At 38.0% G+C, this 20,018-nt stretch overlaps 1 protein-coding gene across 2 annotated transcripts in view; it reads left to right on the forward strand.

Moving 5' to 3' along the window:
- The window catches only part of LOC141395201 (serine/threonine-protein kinase MARK1), a 344,095-nt gene that overhangs the window by 54,387 nt on the left and 269,690 nt on the right, over positions 1 to 20,018 (forward strand). For both annotated transcript variants that reach the window (XR_012410568.1, XM_073970735.1), the window contains exon 2: positions 13,092 to 13,128. The gene's annotated coding sequence lies outside the window, so the exon portion shown is untranslated. The remainder of the gene's footprint in view (positions 1 to 13,091; positions 13,129 to 20,018) is intronic.

Here is a 20,018-nt window from a genome sequence, read left to right on the forward strand (position 1 = left end):
GGGGAAAATGTTCGTCTTTAGGTTTCCTTAGTTTCAATATGTTTACTATCGAATTTCATATAGAAATTAAATGTCTGTGACAAAACAAAATTTTGATTTTTGGCCAGGAAACTCGTTTCTTGAACCATTATATGGAAATCAGACTCTACGGAAAGCTATGCTTTAAAGATTTAATTTAATTTAAACATTCCGTTCGGGTATATTTTTAATTTTAAGTACATGCCTTTCATTATACACTTCAACACATCTCTATTTATTCATTTATTCGTCTTCTTCTATAAATAATGTGCCCTATTCTACCTGTTCATTTTGTAGAGAGTGTTCCAATGAAATAAAAACCAAGTGGAATTACCCAGTTTTGCATTGTTGAAAGAAAAGCAAAAGCTTTATTTGTAGATTATGCCAAGTTTCTGTTTCACAACTTCTGAGAATGAGATGAGCCAGTCAGTCAGTACATAGCGTGTGTGAGTGGTTTGTGTTCTAGAAGAAAAATAAGTTCTCGATCCAGTTCATTTGCCTAGTTTTTTATGAACAGTTTTTTGTTTTTCTCTTCTACTTTGCAAATTTAAGATAAACACGTTTATACAAATGGTTAAATGGCTTGCATACACACGTAGTCAGCATGTAGGACAATCGCACACACACACACACACTTTGATGCTAGAGGACACTCACCTAATACTGCTGATGATGCGAGTAGTGTTTGCTTGCAGGTGTAATTTTAACATTTACTCAAACTCACACGTATTTCGTGTACATGTGTTAAACTGCTGGTAAATACTTAAAGCTTATAAAACTAGCTGAGCAAGAGGAGAATGCTAACAACAACAGCAGCTATGCTATGCTGTATAGAGCAAAAATCATAATCCCCATTCGCAAAGTCCTTAAGCAAATAACAACTCACAGGTATTTTATGAGATTTAAAGGAATAAATGCATATTGTATGTACATGTGTATATATGTGTGAGTGTTTGAATAAGCTCCAAGGATATTATCACTTTATGCCATAGTGTAAATATGCATAGAGTTTGCAAGCTTTTTGTGGACATGTTTAAAGGAAAAGTGTTGCATACTTCCTGGAAGACAACATGTCATCGCATTATTTCTTTGTGCACCAATCAAGGGATAAAGATTGTCTGGCTGAGTTTATTTTAATCTTAAATCTAAAAGCTTAATACGTTTTCTTATCTCATTCTTGTTATTTCATTTCCATTAACTCTCTTCCGCTTCCGGTAGGTTAAACGATGCCATGCTCCTCTCCAAGGAGTTGCAAAACTGAGTTTTTATTATTTGATTATCTCTGAGGCCACTAGCATTCAATTATGTCATCTCTCAAAGATTTCATCTCATTTTAAAAATATCATCAACTTCAGCATCGTTGTTGTCGTCTTCATCCGTAGGCCCCCTTATGGCTACACTTAGGGAAAATCTTCGTTAACGTTTAAGGACATTGTTCCCTCATTTTTGCTTCCCTATTTTGTTTTAATTCCCCATCATATCTGAGATGACATGAATTGCTTGAATGCTTCGTTGGCAGTGTTTGTCTGTGTGTGTAACTTTACATCTGAATGTGTCTCCTTTTTGCCTTTTCCTGTTGTTGCCTTTTCATATTTCCCTTTTGTAATTGTAACTCTGTTAATAGCCACCGGTTACGGAAACATTGTTCACATTTTACATTTATTAGGGTGGGGTAGACAAAGAGTAGACGTATAAATCAACAAAGAAGATCTTAAGAAAGGTATTTTGTCTATACAAGACCTGTAGAGTTTTCTACAGAAATCTTCGGTTCATTGAATGTGTGAAGAAGTCATCTGTCTAGGGAAGACCTTCAAGTGGTATTTTGTCTAAAGTGGATCTAAAGCAGTCTTAAGCAGAAGACCACCTATGTCCATTGAAGAACCCAATAAGTCTTCGGCTTATATAGCTCTTCTATCTAATGTAGATTTCAAGAAGTCTCCTGTCGTAAGAAAGCCTCAGGAGGTCTAATGTCTTGAGAAAATCTCAATATAAAGAACCCCGAGAAAACCGCAAAAGGTCTTCTGCCTATGGAAGATCCCATGAAGTCTTCTGTCCTTTGAAGACCTCAAGCGGTTTTCTGCCTTTAAAAGACCTCGTCTGTCCATTGAAGACCCAAGTTGTGTTCTGCCTATAGATTATACTTCAAGAAGTCTCCCGCCTAGAGAAAATCTCAAGAGGTGTTCTGCCCATAGATGACCTCATGAGGTCTCCTGTCCATTGAAGACCTGAAGAGGTTTTCTGTCAATAGAAGACCTCTTCTATCCACTGAAGACCTAAAAAGTCTTCTGTCTAAAGAAGATTTCACGAAATTTTCTAAGTAGAGAAACCTCATGAGGTATTCTGACCAGAGAATATCTCAGAAGGACTTTTCCCTGTGGAAGACCTTAAGAACTTTCCTGTTAATTGAGACTTCAAGAGGTCTTCGGTCCATTGAAGACCTCAAAAGGTTTTCTGCCTATAGAAGACCACTTACGTCCATTGAAGATTTCAAGAGGTCTTCTGCCTAGAGAGGAGTTCTGTCTAACGTAAAGGTCTTGTGTCTAGAGAACATCTCAAGAGGTGTTCTGTCTATAAACCTCATGAGTTCGTCTTTTCATTGAGATTACAAGAGGTCTCCTGTCCATTGAAGACCTCAAGAGGTTTTCTGCCAATACAAGTCCATTGAAGCCCCACAATGTCTTCTGTCTAAAGAAGATTTCACGAAATCGTCTGTGTTAAGAAACCTCAAGAGGTTTTCTGACTAGAGAATATCTGAAAAGAACTTCTGTCTGGAAAAGTTCTCAGGAGAATTTCTGCTTACAGAAGACCTCAAGAATTCTTCTGCCTATAGAAGACTTCAAGTGGTCTTTTTATAGAAGACATCAACAGGTATACATACAAAAGAAGCAGACCTCTGCTGTCTAAATGTATTTTGCATATACAAAAACTGAATATGTTTGCTGTCTAGAGCAAACCTCAAAAAGTAATCTGTCTAGAGAAGACCTTCAAACCTCTCCTGCCTAGAGACTTCAAAAGAACTCCTGTCTAGAGAAGATGTCAAAAGGTATTCTGCCTATAGGAGACCTCAAGAGGTATTTTGTCTATAGGGTACCTCACGTGGTGTTCTCTCTATAGAAGACCTTAAAGGGGTCTTCTGCTTCTAAAAGATATCAAGAGGTCTTCTGTCTAGAGAAGAGCACAAGTGGAAGAAGTGTTACGTCTAGAGTATACCTTAAGAGCTGTTCTGTCAAGAGATTATCTCAAAAGGTAATCTAAAGACCACAATAGGTCTTCTGTTTATAAGAGACCTCAATAGTCTTCTCTCTATAAGAGATCTCAAGAGGTCTTCTGTCTATAGCGACCTGAAAAGGTCTTCTGATTATGGAAGACCCAAAGAGACCGGAAGGGGTCTTCTCTTTAGAAATAGCCTTGAAAGACCTCAAGAGGTCTTCTGTTTACTGGAGACTCCAAGAGGTCTGTCCAGAGATCACAAGAGACATATATGTAGTAGTGTCCGTCTGTAAAATACCTCAAGAGTTATTCTCGCTATATGTGAACTCAAATGGTGTTCTGATTATAGAAGACCTCAAGAGACCGCTAGTGGTTTTCCGCCTACGGAGAATCTTAAGAGTTCCTTTGTCTAAAGATGACCTCAAGTATTTTTTTGTCTGGAGAAGATCTCTCGTATTCATCTGCCTAAAGAAGACCTCAAAATGTCTTCTGGTTATAGAAGACCTCAAGAGGTCTTCTGCCTACAGAAGACCTTAAAATGTCTTCTGTCTATGGAGGACCTTAAGTGATGTTGTATCTGGAGAAGAATTCAATAAGTATTTTGCCTATTTTATAATCAGAAGACCTCAACAGGTCTTCTGTCTAAAGATGACCTAAATAGGATCTTAAATGAACTTATTCCTAGAGAAGACCTCAAGTGGTCATCTGTCTAGAGAAGATCGTTTTAGGATAAAAAGACCTCAAGAGGACTTCTGTCTAGAGACCTGGAGAAGTGCTTCAACTACAGGTGACACCAAAAGGTCTTTTGTCTATAGGAGACCTTAAGAGGTCTTATACTTATACGAGACCTCAAAAAGGCTTCTGAATATAGAAGACTTTAAGCTGCTGCCTCAAGACCTCAAGAGTTAATCTTTCTAGAGAAGACCTCATTAGTTTGTCTGTTCAGAAACTTTAAGAGGTCCTCTGTCTAGAGACCTCAAGAGGTCATCTGTCTATAGACCTTGGGAATACATCAAGAGGTCATCTGTTTATAGACCTCGGGAAGTGATCCGTTTAGAGAAGACTTCAATAAGTCTTCTGCCTGTAGAAGACCTCAACTGGTCTTCTGTATATAGTAAGGTCTCCTATATACAGAAGACCAGTTGAGGTCTTCTACAGAGGTATCCTCCCTATAGGAGACGTCAAAAAGTTTTCTGATTATAACATACCTAAGGAGACCGCAAGGAGTCCTCTGCTATAGAAGACCTGCAGATGTCTTCTGTATCGAGACCTCCAGAAGTGTTCCGTCTGGACAATACCTCAAGGGGTGCTCTGCCTATATAAGACCTCAAGAGGTTTTCTGTCTATAACAGACATCAAGAGTTGTTCTGTGTAGAGACGACACCAAGAGGTAATATTTCTAGGAAAGACCGCAAAAGGTCTTCTGTAACATCCAGAGGTCTTTTGCTTATAAAAGAACTTAAGGTCCGCAAGAGGTATTCTGCCTACAGAAGAACTAAAGAGGGCATTTGTCTACAGTAGATCTCAAAGAGCCCTCTGTCGAGAGACCTCAAGAGGTCTTCTGTCTGAAGAACTTAAGAGGTGTTCAGTCTATAGAAGACATTGGGAAGTCTTCAAAGGTCTTCTATGTAGGAGACCTCAAGAGGTCTTCTGTTTAGAGTCCTCGGGAAGTGACCCGTTTGGAGAAGACTTCAAAAAATTCTTCTACCTATAGAAGATCTCAGCAAGTCTTCTGTCTATAGAAGACCTCAATAGGGCTTCTCCCTAGAGGAGACCTCAAACCTCAGATTATAAAAGACCTCAAGAGACCGCAAGGGGTCCTCTCCTTATAGAAGAACTAAAAAGGTCATCTGTCTCGAAATCTCGAGAAGTGTTCCGTCTGGTAAAGACCTCATGGGGCGCTTTGCCTACAAAAGGCCTCAAGAGGTATTCTTTCTATTGGTCAGCTTAAAAAAACCTCAATAAGCCTTCTATAGGATACCTCAAAAAGTCGTCCGATTATAAAACACCTCAAGAGGTATTTTGCTTATAAAAGACCTCAAGGTCCGCAAGGGGTATTCTGCCTACAGAAGACCTTAAGAGGTCATCTGTCTAGATTCGACCACAAAAGGTCTTCTGTCCAGCGACGTCATGAGGTCTTCTGTTTAAAGAACTTCAGAGGTGTTCAGTCTGTAGAAGACATTGGGAAGTCCCAAAGGGTCTTCCGTCTGTAGGAGACATCAAGAGGTCTTCTCCCTTCTCCCTTCTGAAAAAGTCTTCTGATTATAGAATACCTCAAGAGACCACAATGGGTCCTCTCCCTATGGAAGATTCGAAGAGTTCTTTTGTCTCGAGACAAAAGAGCTCAACAGGTCTTTTTTTATAGGTGACCTCAAAAGGTGTTCTGATGATAGAAGACCTCAAAAGGCATCAAGATTTGTTCTATTTATAATATACGTCAAGCGGTCTTCTGCCTATAGAAGACCTAAAGAGGAGATAGAAGTTAGAAGTCCTCCAGATGTCGCTGCCATAAAATACCTCGAAAGTATTCTGACAACAGAAGTTCTTCTTTCTATTGAAGATCTTTAAAGGTTTTCTGTCCCTTAAATACGGCTAGGGTCTTCTGTTTTTAGAAATATATATTTTTCCTATAGAAGATATCAAGAGGACTCAAATATTCCAATTATCGATCCAACTCCGAAGTTCTTCTTTTGAGGCAATAGCTTTTTGAGAGTTTGGTGCCTTTCTCTAGCGAAGTATGTTGTTCTCCATCCTAAAACTTACGGCCTTGTAATCAGGACCACAAGCACTACCTTCTGTAGAAAATTCAAAGAAATTCAAAAATCGTGAATCTAATTGAGTTGTCAATTTCGTCTGCATATAGTCGACCCTAATCCACATTACACTTCTTGGAAATGCTATGTTCCCATTTTGCATTGAATGCCATTCTTATCCTGTTCTATTGGCCCTTTCTTTCGACAACTTGCAAATTACGGACCTCGTAAAATGCGGTTTGTGTCTTTGTCAATAAAATTTCTGACCAAACCATCGCTCATGATAGGCTTAGGAACGTTCGATGTGATTTAAACTTTTAGGCTGATGCATATATACATATGTATCTATATATTTGTACGAACAATTGTACATTACAAACTTCATCCATCAATTTTTCCTATTTCCCATCACCAATTTACTGTCACTCCAATAACGATAAGTTCTGATGATGAGGCATCATGTGGCATATTACAATGAAATTGAATAGACTCAGCCTGTCGACGCTGTTACTCGCTGATGGCATAGACACAAGGAAAGTTATTGAGTTTTCTACAATGTTAAATTCAATTTTTCAATTGCGGTTTCTAAAATTGATTTTACGCTTTTCCTTTTTACCTTTTAACCGCGTAACGGTTATTTAATTATATACAAATTTATAGATATTTTATTGGGAACTTTGATGAGTTGTTACGGATTATGGTCAGATCCATTTGAAATACTCTGAAACGGATTTACTATTAACATATGGAGCCTTAACCCATTATTTTGGCAGTACCCTCTGAACCCGGAAAATAAACATCATTGTTTGTATGTATGTGTCTTAGTTTAGTACATATATAGAATGATCATTTCCGACCCTGTAAAGTATATATATTCTTGATCAGGACAAAAATCTAGAATTTCTAGCCATGAACGTGTGTTGTCATCACTCTAGCGTCCGCAGTAATTAAGTAGGAACGTTATATTTTTGCACCGGGCATCTTTTTAACATATGCACGTCAAGTTCGAAGATGGACTATATTGACCCACGTTATGGTATACAGCCCCCATATAACGGTAATTCCTCATTTTAGTAATTTTAAGAATTTTAGCTAATTTTTTGACCCTTGCCGTAACGAAACTTCTACACCAAAAATTATCAATACTGGTCCATATTTTGGTATAACCCCCATATAAGAGTTCCACTCAATTTTAGGTATTTTGAGGATTTTAGCTAAATTTTTTGACCTTACTTACAATTGACATTTGAGGTTCTCTCCAGTCACGAAACTTTTCCACAACAAATTGTCGACATATGTCCATTTTAAGGTATAGCGCCCATATAACGGTACCTCCCGATATTAAGTATTTTGACAATTGTTGCTACATTTTTTATCGAACTAGCTGTTTGGTTTTTGGCATTTAAGGTTTCCTGTGTTCACAAAACTTCTCCATCAGAAATTGTCAACATAGGTCCATGTTTTGGTATAGCCCTCATATAACCGTGCCTCCCAATATTCAATATTTTCAGTATTTTTTGACCAAACTAACTGTTATTTGACAGTTGATGTTCCCAGTGATCACAAAACTTATTCATCAAAAAATGTCCAATTGAGGGCATTTTTATACCCTCAGCATTTATGCTAACGAGGGTATATACACTTTCATACGGGCAAAATGTGCCTCATCGAAAAAATGGTTTTAAACTCCAAGTATGTTTGGACGAAATCTGTTTCAGACAATTTGGAGTTGATTTTGCCATGTCCGTCCGTCTGTCTGTGTGGAGCGCACGATAACTCTAGAACTACACAATCGATCTGGTCCAAACTTTAGCATTCGTAATATTTTGTCCAAACTAAGTTCGAACATGGACCATATCGGTCTACTCCTTCCGGTGGATGCAGCGCATGAAAACTCTCCAACGGATAAACCAATTCGGTAGTCGTAATATTTTGCGCAAACTTAAATCAAGTTCTGAGATTGACCATATCGGTCCACTTCTTTGGGTACCTTCCCAAAAACAGTTCAAAACTTTTCGCGAAAATGGTGCGCACAATAACTCTCGAAGGCAGTAACCGATTTGGTCCGTACTTTGGACATCGTAATATTTCTAAGAGACATATATCAGTTTATAATATGGACTATATTTGTCAACTCCATCGGGCACCTTCCACACAAAATTTCGGAAAAGTGCAGTTTAGGACCTCCTCTCGAATCGTTTTGGTTTATCTTGTAACAGGTTGTACTCAAGGTCACTATTACGATGGTACACATTTTTTGAGTGAAAGGTCTATACTCCTTGAGAAAATGACCCGAAAGCTGTAACAAACCCCTATAGCCAGCAAGCACGACCTTCGAATTTCAGCACCAGCCATGCCCACGACAACTCTCGAACCGAATACTGCGTTGGTCCACACTTTGCATATCGTAATATTTTTTCGAATATTAAATAAAATTCGAAGGTGGTGCTTATAGCTCCACAAACATACTTTGGATCTCGAAATAATTTGTCCAAACTTAGTTTATGTTCAAATTTGCACCCCTTGGGGTAAAATCCACACAAATGTACAATATTTTTATGCGGTTAAGGGTTTGTTCGCGAATCCTTTGGAAGTTTTTACCTAAGGTACCCCTAGTGTCTCTGTTTACAGCGATAATGCCCAAATTTTGAAAACCCCCTAAGTCAGGAATCGTCACACAACAATAACAATTTGAGCAAACGCTGTGCATAATTTTTCAATTAGTGAGTGGAGAGAAACTTTATTTGCTTGCTCGCGAGAAAAGGGCTGCGGAATGCTGGCCTAATATGATCTTACTTTAAAACATATTTCTGATAGCGACAAACTGTATATGGTAAAAACCTACTTTTCTTTTAAAATTCCATTTGAAAAAAGAAATAAAATTTTTTTTGCGAGCACACCTCACGGTGCTCTTGAAACAACTTTAAATGGAAGGTGCTTACACCTGGGAAGTTTTTGCGGATTCTGAAACTTCAATGTTCGTAGATGAGAAAAGTCAAAAAACGAAAAATCGCAGGAGCGCTTTTTAAATAAATCGCGATTCAAGTTGACATATTTAGGGTTTTTTTAAGTTTTCACTATTTTGTTTGGAAACGCGCAAGTTCTATCGAAATGGGACTATAGAAAATATTGTAGCTATGAAAATTCTCTACAAGACTGACCTTTATAATATTATCGTAGGTTTTAACGTTAGTAAGAAATTGGGACAATGCATTGACTGTATCGTCTACTTATAAAACAATGTCATGACTGCAATTTCCCAACTGAAGCTTATATATCTCAAAAATGGTACAACCTAGGAAATAGTTACGAAAGCCAATCTTGTAGAGAATTTTCACGGCTATAAGATTTTCTCGAGTCACATTTCGATAAGACTTACCGTTTTCAAGCAAATCGTGAAACATAACAAAAAAAACCTACAAATGTGACTTAAAATTTTATATTTCAAAAATGGTAAAACCTAAGAACAAATCATAACGGTAAGTCCTCTAGAGAATTTTCATAGATACAACTTTTTTCTAAGCCCCATTTCGATAGGACTTGCGGTTGCTAGGCAAAATCGCGAAAACCCAAAATAAACCTAAAAATGTGAATTTTGACCGCGATTTATTTAAAAAGCCCTCAATCGATTTTTTCTTGTTTTTGAATTTTTTCATCTATGAACATTGTAGTTTCAGATTCTGCAAAAACTTTCCAAGTGTTAGCACCTTCCACCTTCTTTCTAAAACATGGACCAATATTAACAATTTTCCGAATTGAGCGAAATACATAAAATTGGGCAAAACCGACTAGACCTTAACCTGGATATTCTGGATTTGGATAGTTAACAACATCGGGAGCGCCGTTCTATGGAGGCTGTATAAAACGTTAACCTGTACCGATAAATTTCTGGAGGAAAGCTTCGTAACTCCAGCGAAGACTTAATACCAAATTTCAGTTATTCCCATTGAATATTGTGGCTAAATCTTTCAAAATACCGAAAACTGGGAGGGATCTTTTTATGGGGGTATATAAAAAGATGGAACAATACCGGAAATTTTCAGGTGGGAAGTTTTATACCTCCAAGGGATATTGAATATTAAATTTCATCCGTTTCGATGGGATACCGAAAATCGGGAAGTACACTTCTATTGGGTTATTTGAAGAAAAGGGCTTATACTGATAATTCCATTCTGCAATATTTTATACACCCATGGTAATATAAATGCTAAATCTCAGTCTTATCGGTGGTATATTGAGGCCACAACTTTCAAAATACCGTAAATCGGAAGGTACGGTCCTATGGGTGTATTTGAGGACATCGACCTATACCGGCACATTTCGGCTGGAATGTTTCATACCTCTATCAAAAACTTAATACCAAATATCAGCAATTCTGGTGGGGAACAAGCTATATGTAGAGAATCGGGAGGTACCGTTCCGTTTTATACCCTCAACAACACCATTTCTGTCTTATAATGAGGCTAAAACCTTCAGTATATCAAAAATTGGGATATACCGTTCTATGGGGGTACCCCCCAAACAAATGCACATATACCGACAAATTTCTGAGGGAAAATTTTGTAGCCCAGAAAGACTAAATACCGTATTACAGCTACTTCGATGAAATAATTAGGCTACAAAATACCGATAATCGGGAGGTACCGTTCTTTCAAAACGTTGACCTGTACCGACATATTTCTGAGAGAATCTTTTGTAGCCCGGAAAAAGACTAAATACCAAATTTAGCCACTTCGGTGGAATAATGAGGCTAAAACCTTCAAAATAACGAAAATCGGGCGGTGCCGTTCTATGGGGACCATGAAGACTTTGACCTATACCGACTAATTTCAGGTGGAAAGTTTTATACCCACAATGAGGATAAACCCTTCAAAACACCGAAAATTGGTTTGTACCGTTCCATGGGGTTTACATTAAAGCGTGGACCGATACAGATAAATTTCTGGGAGAAAGTTTTGCATCCCAAAAGAGGACGAAATATCAAATTTCAGGCATTTTGGTAGTATAGTATAGCTAAAACCTTCAAAAATACCGAAAATTGGGAGATATCGTCCTATGGGGACTATATGAGGGCGTGTGACCTATACCGACAAATTTCATATGGAATGTTTTATACCCCAAATGAAGACTAACCACCAAATTTCAGCCATTTCGGTGGAATATTAAGGCCACAACTTTCAAAATACCGAAAATCGGGAGGTACCGTTCTATGGGGGCTATATGAAGGCGTAGACCTATACCGACAAATTTCATATGGAATGTTTTATACCCCAAATGTAGACTAACCACAAAATTTCAGCCATTTAGGTGAAATATTGAGGCCACAACCTTCAAAATACGGAAAATCGGGGGATACCGTCCTATGGGGCCTATATGAAGGCGTGGACCTATCCGTACAAAATCCGGGGGAAAGTTTAAAACCCCCAACGAAGGCTAAATACCAAATTTCAGCCATTTCGCTGCAATAATGAGGCTAAAACCTTCAAAATACCTAAAATCGGGAGATATCGTCCTATGGGGTCTATATCAAAACCTTGACCTACATAAACATTTTATGGTAGAAATATTTCTTAGCCTGTGGAAACACAAAATGCAAACTAACAACCGATTCTGTGGTCAAATGGGACTAATATATTCAAAATATCTTAAAGTGACGCGTACTATATATGGGGGCTCCACCAAAACGTGGAACTATATAAGCAAACTTTGGTAGAAATGTGTTTTAGCCTCTGGTGACACAAAATACCAAAATACAACCAATTCGGTTATATAGGGTCTATACCAAAACGTGGACCTATGTAAAGATTTTGTGGTAGATATGTTTCTTAGCCTCTTGAAATGCAAAATGCAAACTTACAACCGATTCTGTGGTCAAATGGGACTAACACATTCAAAATATCTTAAAATGACGCGTACTATATATGGGGCCTTATACATATGGGGACTATACCAAAACGTGGACCTATATAAACAAAATTTGGTAGAAATATTTTTTAGCCTCTGGAGACACAAAATACCTAATTAAAACCAACTCGATGGTCAAATGGGACAAATATCCTAAAATTTCCTTAAAAGGACTACGCGTCACGAGCCACTTTGTATGGGGGCTATACGAAAACGTGGACCTACATAGCCCGCTTTCAATACCAAATGTCCTACATATATATGATATATTTCACCAAAATTTCATCCACCTACTTCAATCCGTTCGGACGCTAGACTGATTTCCACAGACGGACGGACATGGCTATATCGATGTAGAATCGCACGCTTATCAAGAATATACGTAGTTTGTGGGGTCTACAATGATTATTTCGAGTAGTTACAAACGGAATGACAAACTTAATCCTATGGTGGAGGGTATAAAAATAGAAAAAAAAATATTTGGGAGTTCTTCAACTATTTCGCTAAAATCCCATACAATAATTAATGCATACTGCTAAAAATTCATCAAGAAATATGATTTATCGTCACGAAAGCTTAGTTACTTACTATGATATGAGTCTTTCTTTGAGCATGGGTCTATAAAATGTAAGGTTAAGCCAGAAATGGGAAAGGAACCTAAAAAACTTGTTGGCTTCAATCATTTTTTTTTACATATATATTTAATATATTGACAGTTAGAAAATTCTGAAAGGGTAAAACTAGGATTCATCGATTGTAAATCATTTTTGGCTTTTACAATATACCTTTCTAAGCCACAAGATTGAGGGTATTTATAGGTTATTGCATTATTTTCCATCCATCAAAAAACTAAATAGCGTTGTATGTACATGTCTGGGTTTAGTTTATCTCACATACAAAAATACATACAGACTTTATTTTTAATATAGCCAGAGTTATTTATGGTATTTTTTTAAGAGTGACCAACAATGTTTTTCATTTGGCATATCGGTCATTGTTTTTCACCTTTTGACATTTAACGTTGATGATGTTGTTTATTTTGGTCATTCCCGAATGAAATTTATAAAGTTTAATTAATTTTGCATATTTATGCAAACACATACATAAATGTTATAAAATATTATTTTCGTGTTAATTGAAAACATTTTTATTTTGAAATGTAATAACATTTTAATGTTTTTGTGTATTTTTCTTTTGTTCTTTCAGCTAACAGCAAATTGGTGTGTCACATGGTTAAATAGAGGTAAATAATTTATAAATATTAACATGTTTACAAATATGTATAAAATGTATTTAAATTTCTGTTGATGTGTATAATAAGCGTTGAGTGGTAAATAAATGCATTTGTTGCTGAATTTTTTGAATTTAAATTTGGATTTGGATGGATTTCTTAATGTTAGTTTTGAATAAATCTGCGATTTAGAGAATTTTGTCGTTGGCGACATCTCACCAAGAAGTCAATGTCTTATTTGATTCTTTTTAGATACCTACAATGGACAATTTTTGAATAATCCAATTGTTTATGTCTAAAAGTCCTCTGGCGAATCTTTAGTGAACTTGAAAGGTAGTTAGTAATTTAAAAATTACATATTTAAAAATAACATCATTTTTTGTGCACATGTTAAAAATTTATATATATTTCTTCGTTTTTTTTTTTTGTTTTGCTTTTTTGATAAGCAGATTTGTTCATGAAGAAGAAATTCCATCAAAACGAATGCATCGTCATTCACAACTTAGTGAAATGCAATCTCAACGCAAAACAGATTTGAAGTAGAACGCCGCCACATATTAGCGTGGCAGTGTCACAAATGTGAGAATACAATGTGCAAATAAGTTACCATAATCTTGTTCTCATTTTGCTTTAATGTTCTTAGTGAACATAGCAAAGAAAAAAATAAATAAACTTAGATTACAATGTTGTCATAAGAGTTATTATTTTATTTGCGCTTCTTGTTGATGTAGGGTTCGGAATGTTTTTGTTTTATTATTTTTAGAATAAATCTCTGGAAATTGTCTTGAGAACGAGAGAACGGAAAACAAAACATGTGACAATATTCATTCAATCTAATCCAATCAAATCAACAACTTGTGCAATAATATTTATGCCATTATTTTTATATCTTCCAACATAGTATGGAGGGTACATTAATTTTGTTTTTCCGTCTGTAACGCACTAAAATAATCTTTGGCGACGATCGGTCACTTTTTATACCCTCCGCATTTATGCTAACTTTAGAGGGGTTTGTTTTTCTTTTCTTTCGTTTTTTCATAGTAGGATGTTTTTTCTAGGGGAGGGTTACTAACCCGACGCCCAAAACCCAAGTTTTTAACGTTCTTATGGGTGAACGCGCGGCACATGTTAGCTCATTACCTTTAACGGGTGTTAAAGGCAGTTCCCCAGGTGACACCACGGGGAGGTCAGTGTCCACTTGAGATGAAAGAGGGACCAAGATAAATCCTGGGATTTGCCATGTTAAAGCCGGTCAAGACCGTTGCTTGGTATCATTCATCCCCTACGTCACAAACCCCTCTAATGTTGACGAACCCCGCAAACGTTTTAAGGACCATGATCTGCGAATCTGCACCTGGAATGTTCGCACTCTTTATAGAGAAGGTGCAGTCTTCGCATTGGCAGATGTACTTGAAAAGTACAAGGCCGATATTACTGCCATACAGGAAGTACGATGGATTGGGAAAGGCGTCACAACAACACCTAAAGGTGACGCACTGTATTATAGCTGCCATGACGTAAAGCATGAGTTTGGTTGCGGATTCGTAGTTAGTCGGAGACTAAAACATCTGGTATCCAGCTTCACCCCAGTGAATGAAAGACTTGCTGCAATTCGAATAAAAGCTAAATTCTTCAACATCAGCTTTATTTGTGCTCATGCTCCCACTGAAGAAAAGGACGAACCGACCAAAGATATATTTTACGAGCGCTTAGAAGAAACATATGACCGTTGCCCTGCCCATGACATTAAAATAATTCTAGGCGATTTTAATGCCAAAATTGGAAAGGAGAATATCTTTGGCCCAACAGTCGGGAAATTCAGTCTCCACAGTGAAACATCTGACAATGGTATGAGGCTGATAGACTTTGCAGCTGCAAAAAAAATGGTAGTTAGCAGTACCAGATTCAATCATCTCGATATTCATAAGGGCACCTGGCTGTCTCCAGATCAAAGAAAGAGTAATCAAATTGATCATGTTGTAATAGATGGAAGACATTCATCCAGCGTGTTGGATGTACGATCGTTCCGAGGCGCAAACATTGATTCGGACCACTACCTTGTTGCAGCAAAGGTACGTACCCGTCTAAACGTTGCAAATAAAGCACGAACAGACTCAACGCGGAAGTTGGACATCGATAGGCTGCAAACACAACAGATAGCCACAGCATATTCCACTCAACTAGCCCAATTGCTTAACGCGAGCACTCCTTGTCCCGATAACATAACAACACAATGGCAACATATTGCCCACTCCATGCAAACAGCCGCAAAATCCATACTTGGATTCCAGAGACCTCCACAAAGGAATTCATGGTATGACCAGGAGTGTCGTGCTGCTACCGAAGAGAAAAATGCGGCATATAGAGCTACTTTGCAATCAGTAGCAACGCGTAGCGCGCGAGATAGATATCGGGAGAAAAGGAGAGAAGAGAAACGTCTTTTCCGCAAGAAAAAGAGAGAAATGCGGGAGTGTGAAAAAATCGAGATGTACAGGAGCCAGAATGAAGTCCGAAAATTCTACCAAAGAGTGAAACATCAAACAGATGGCTTTGGCCGATGGCTTACCAGCCGAGCTGTTTAAAACTGGAGGCGACGCGCTGATAAGGTGTATGCATCAGCTAGTTAGCACCATCTGGCAGGAAGAACGCGTACCCGACGATTGGAACCTGAGCATACTATGTCCCGTCCACAAGAAAGGAGATAAGACTGTATGCTCCAACTATAGGGGCATAAGTCTTCTCCCTATTGCCTATAAGATAGTGTCAGGGATATTGTGCGAACGACTAAAGCCAATGGTCAACGAAATAATTGGACCATACCAATGTGGCTTTAGACCTGGCAAGTCCACCATTGACCAGATATTTACCCTGCGGCAAATCCTAGAGAAGACCCAAGAGATGCAGATCGACATATTTCACCTTTTTGTCGATTATAAAGCAGCATTCGACAGTCCCATCCGATCAAAGGTATTCCACGCAATGTCTGAATTTGGTATCCCCGCAAAGCTCATCCGGCTTTGTAAGATGACTTTAACTGATACTAGGTCCTCAGTTAAAATTGGAAAGAACCTCTCCGAAGAATTTTGTACCAAAAGAGGTTTCAGACAAGGAGACAGCCTTTCGTGTGACCTATTCAACATTTTGCTGGAAAAGGTAATACGAGATGCAAATGTCAAAAGACGTGGCACAATTTACACCAATAGCCACATGTTATTTGCCTATGCTGATGACATAGACATCATGGGACGATCAGTAAAGGAAGTAACTGATACCTTTAGGAAGGTCGAAGCAGAATCTGCGAAAGTGGGTCTGGCGGTAAACGGCGAAAAGACCAAATTGATGGTGTCGACGCGCAAAGCGTCCATAGAGCTCGGACCAACTGTAGAAGTTGGTACCTACAATTTTGAGGTAGTTAAAGACTTCGTCTACCTCGGCACTGCCATAAACACAACAAACAACATCAGTTGTGAAATAAGAAGAAGAATTGTATTGGCCAACAGATGCTACTATGGTCTAAGTAAGCAATTTAAAAACAAAGCCACATCTCGTCAAACAAAAATAACACTATACAAAACGCTGATACTACCCGTGCTAATGTATGGCTCCGAAGCGTGGGTACTTGCGCAAGGCAGTGCTTGGTGTGTTTGAGAGGAAAATTCTTCGAAAGATCTACGGGCCGATTTGCGTTGACGGTGAATATCGACGTCGTTTGAACCACGAGCTATATAAGCTATACAAAGACATGCATATAGTAAAACGTATCGAGATGCAACGATTGCGTTGGCTAGGCCATATCATGAGAATGAGCGATGATGAACCCGCTAAAAAGGCGTATGAATACATGCCACATGGCGGTGCACGCAGAATCGGCAGGCCTAAGCTTCGATGGAGCAAACAAGTGGATGAAGAAATGGAAAGGCGCGGTATTCCAAAAAGTCAAGCGAAAAACAGAGAGGAATGGAGATCTTTTCTTAGTTCGGTCTATGGAACAAATGTTCTGTAATGGGCCAACTAAGTAAGTAAGCATTTATGCTAACGAGGGTATATACACTTTCATACGGGCAAAATGTGCCTCATCGAAATAATGGTTTTAAACCCCAAGTATGTTTGGACGAAATGTGTTTCAGACAATTTGGAGTCGATTGGACAATGTCCGTCCGTCTGTCTGTCTGGCTGGAGCGCACGATAACTCTCGAACGGATGAACTGATTCGGTTCAAATTTTGGCTTTCGTAATATTTTGTCCAAACTTAGTTTAAGTTCGAAGATGGGCTATATCGGTCCACTCCTTCCGGTACCTCCCCCACAAAAGTTCGAAAATGTTCAGAAAAGTTGTGCGCACCATAACTCTTGAAGGGAGTAAACGATTTGGTCCATACTTTGCCCATCCTAAAATGTGTACCAGACTTAAATGAGGTTCCAATATGGACTCAATTGGTCTAATCCTTCGGGTACCTTCCACACAAAATTTCGGAAAAGTTCAGTTTAGGGCCATATCTCGAATCGCTCTGATTTTTGCTTTAGCAGCTTGTATTCAGTGCCCTCCATACGACGGTACAAGTTTCATCAGGGGCAAGTCCATACTTCCTGAGAAAATAGCCTCAAAGCTGCAAAAAACCCCTATGACACCACGTGTGGTGGTTGGAGCGCAAGATAACTCTCGAACGGGTCTGCCGGTTTGGTCCAAAATTTTGCCTAAGTAATACATAGTTTAAGTTCGAAGATAAGCCATATCGGCCCACTCCTTCAGGTGCCTTCCCCACAAAAGTTCAAAAATGTTCGGTAAATTGTTCGCACGGTAACTCTTGAAGGGAGTGGCCGAATTGGTCTATACTTTACACATCCTAATATATCTACCAAATATAGATCAGGTTCAAATATGGACTATATTTGTCTACTCCATCCGGTACCTCCCACACAAAATTTCGGATAAGTTCACTTTAAAACCTGACATGGAATCAGTTTGAATTTTGTTGAAGCAACTTGCATTCGCTGCTTCAATTGCGATGGTAAAAGTTTTTTCAGGGGCAAGTCCATACTTCTTGAGTAAACAGCCCCAAGGGTGTAAAAATCCCCTATGGTACCATATGTAGTGGCTGGATATCCATTAATTTTAGTATCTCTTCCGCAAAACTTTTGATTTCTTCAACATTTTTGTCGGTTAAAAATAAATGGGGTTAAATTTTTTTTCAATATACAAAGGCTGAGGGTATATCTCTGTCGGCAAAGCCGACTGATACTTTTTTACTTGTTATACCCTACACCACCTTGTGGTAAGTGGTATTATGTCTTTGTGCATTAGTTTGTAACATGCAAAAGGAAACGAGATGGACCCATAGTTCCTTTTAGGGATATACATATAATCACTTTCTGAGTCGATTTACGCATGTCCGTCTGTCTGTCCGTCTGACCGTCTGTCCATGTATTTTTGTAAACAAAGTACAAGTCGCATTTATTGTCCGATTAGCATGAAAATTGGGGAAGATAGTTTTTTTGGCCAAAGGACGAACGCTATTTATTTTGGCCCCCATATATATCTTCGCCCGATTTAAGGCATTTGATGCACGAAACACGCTATATATGTCCGATTTCAATGAAATTTGGAATGTGCGACGGAATTTAGTCTAGAAATAAGTGTACCACATTATATCGAAATCGGTCCAGATTTGGATATAGCCCCCATATATATTTTCGCCCGATTTAAGGAATTTGGTGCACGAAACACGCTATATATGTCCGATTTCAATTAAATTTGGAATGTGTGACGGAATTTAGTCTACAAATAAGTGTGCCACATTATATCGAAATCGGTTCAGATTTGGATATAGCCCCCATATATATCTTCGGCCGATTTAAGGCATTTGATGCACGAAACACGCTATATATGTCCGATTTCAAATAAATTTGGAATGTGCAACGGAATTTAGTCTAGAAATAAGTGTGCCACATTATATCGAAATAGTTTCAGATTTGGATATAGCTATCATATATATTTTAGGCAGATTTGAGGTTTTTGATGCACGAACAAGCTATATTTCTCCGATTTCAATGATATTTTGAATGTGTGACGGTGGTTAGTCTAGAAATAACTGTGGCAAATCATATCGAAATCGGTTCAGATTTGGATATAGCTCCCATATATATTTTCGATCGATTTGAGGTATTTGATGTACGAAACACGTCCAATTTTGATGAAATTGGGCTATGTGACGGAAATTGGTCTACAAATAAATGTGAAAAATTATATCAAAATCTGTTCTGATTTGGATTTGGTCCCCATATATATTTTACGTATTCACAGTGGGGTTGGGTATTATATAGTCGACCCGCCCGACTTTGATCCTTTCCTTACTGGTTCAAAATGAGATTTTTCATTTTCTTTATTTTGCGCTGTGGGATGCTGCTCATCAGCAATACATTTCGTAATAATTTCAGATTTGTTTTAATCAAGGTTCCAGAGATATCTGTTTTGCATTTTTTTCAGCTATCAAATAAAAAATAGAAAAAAAATTGCACAGTGGGCTTGGATGCAATATTCGCGATTTATATTAAAATCAATTTTAATCAATGATTGTGCCCTTCTATTTTCTTGTTTTTTTAGATAGCAGATAAAAAATAAAAAAAACTAGTAAGGAAAGGATCACAGTCGGGAGGGGCCGGGCTATATGATACCCTACACCACTGTGAATATGTAAAATATAGGAGATATATATCAATTTTAACTAATTTCTATATAATATGTACACTTATTACTAGACAAAATTCCGCCACACATTCCAAATTTCACCAGAATTGGATAGATCGGGCGAAAATATATATGGGAGCTATATCCATTTGGTGCAGCAAATACGTCAAATCGGCTGAAAATATATATGGGAGCTATATCTAAATATGAACCGATTT

The sequence above is a fragment of the Musca autumnalis genome, unplaced genomic scaffold, assembly GCF_047663935.1.
Source record: "Musca autumnalis isolate F117 unplaced genomic scaffold, ASM4766393v1 scaffold_2, whole genome shotgun sequence".
NCBI lineage: Eukaryota > Metazoa > Arthropoda > Insecta > Diptera > Muscidae > Musca > Musca autumnalis.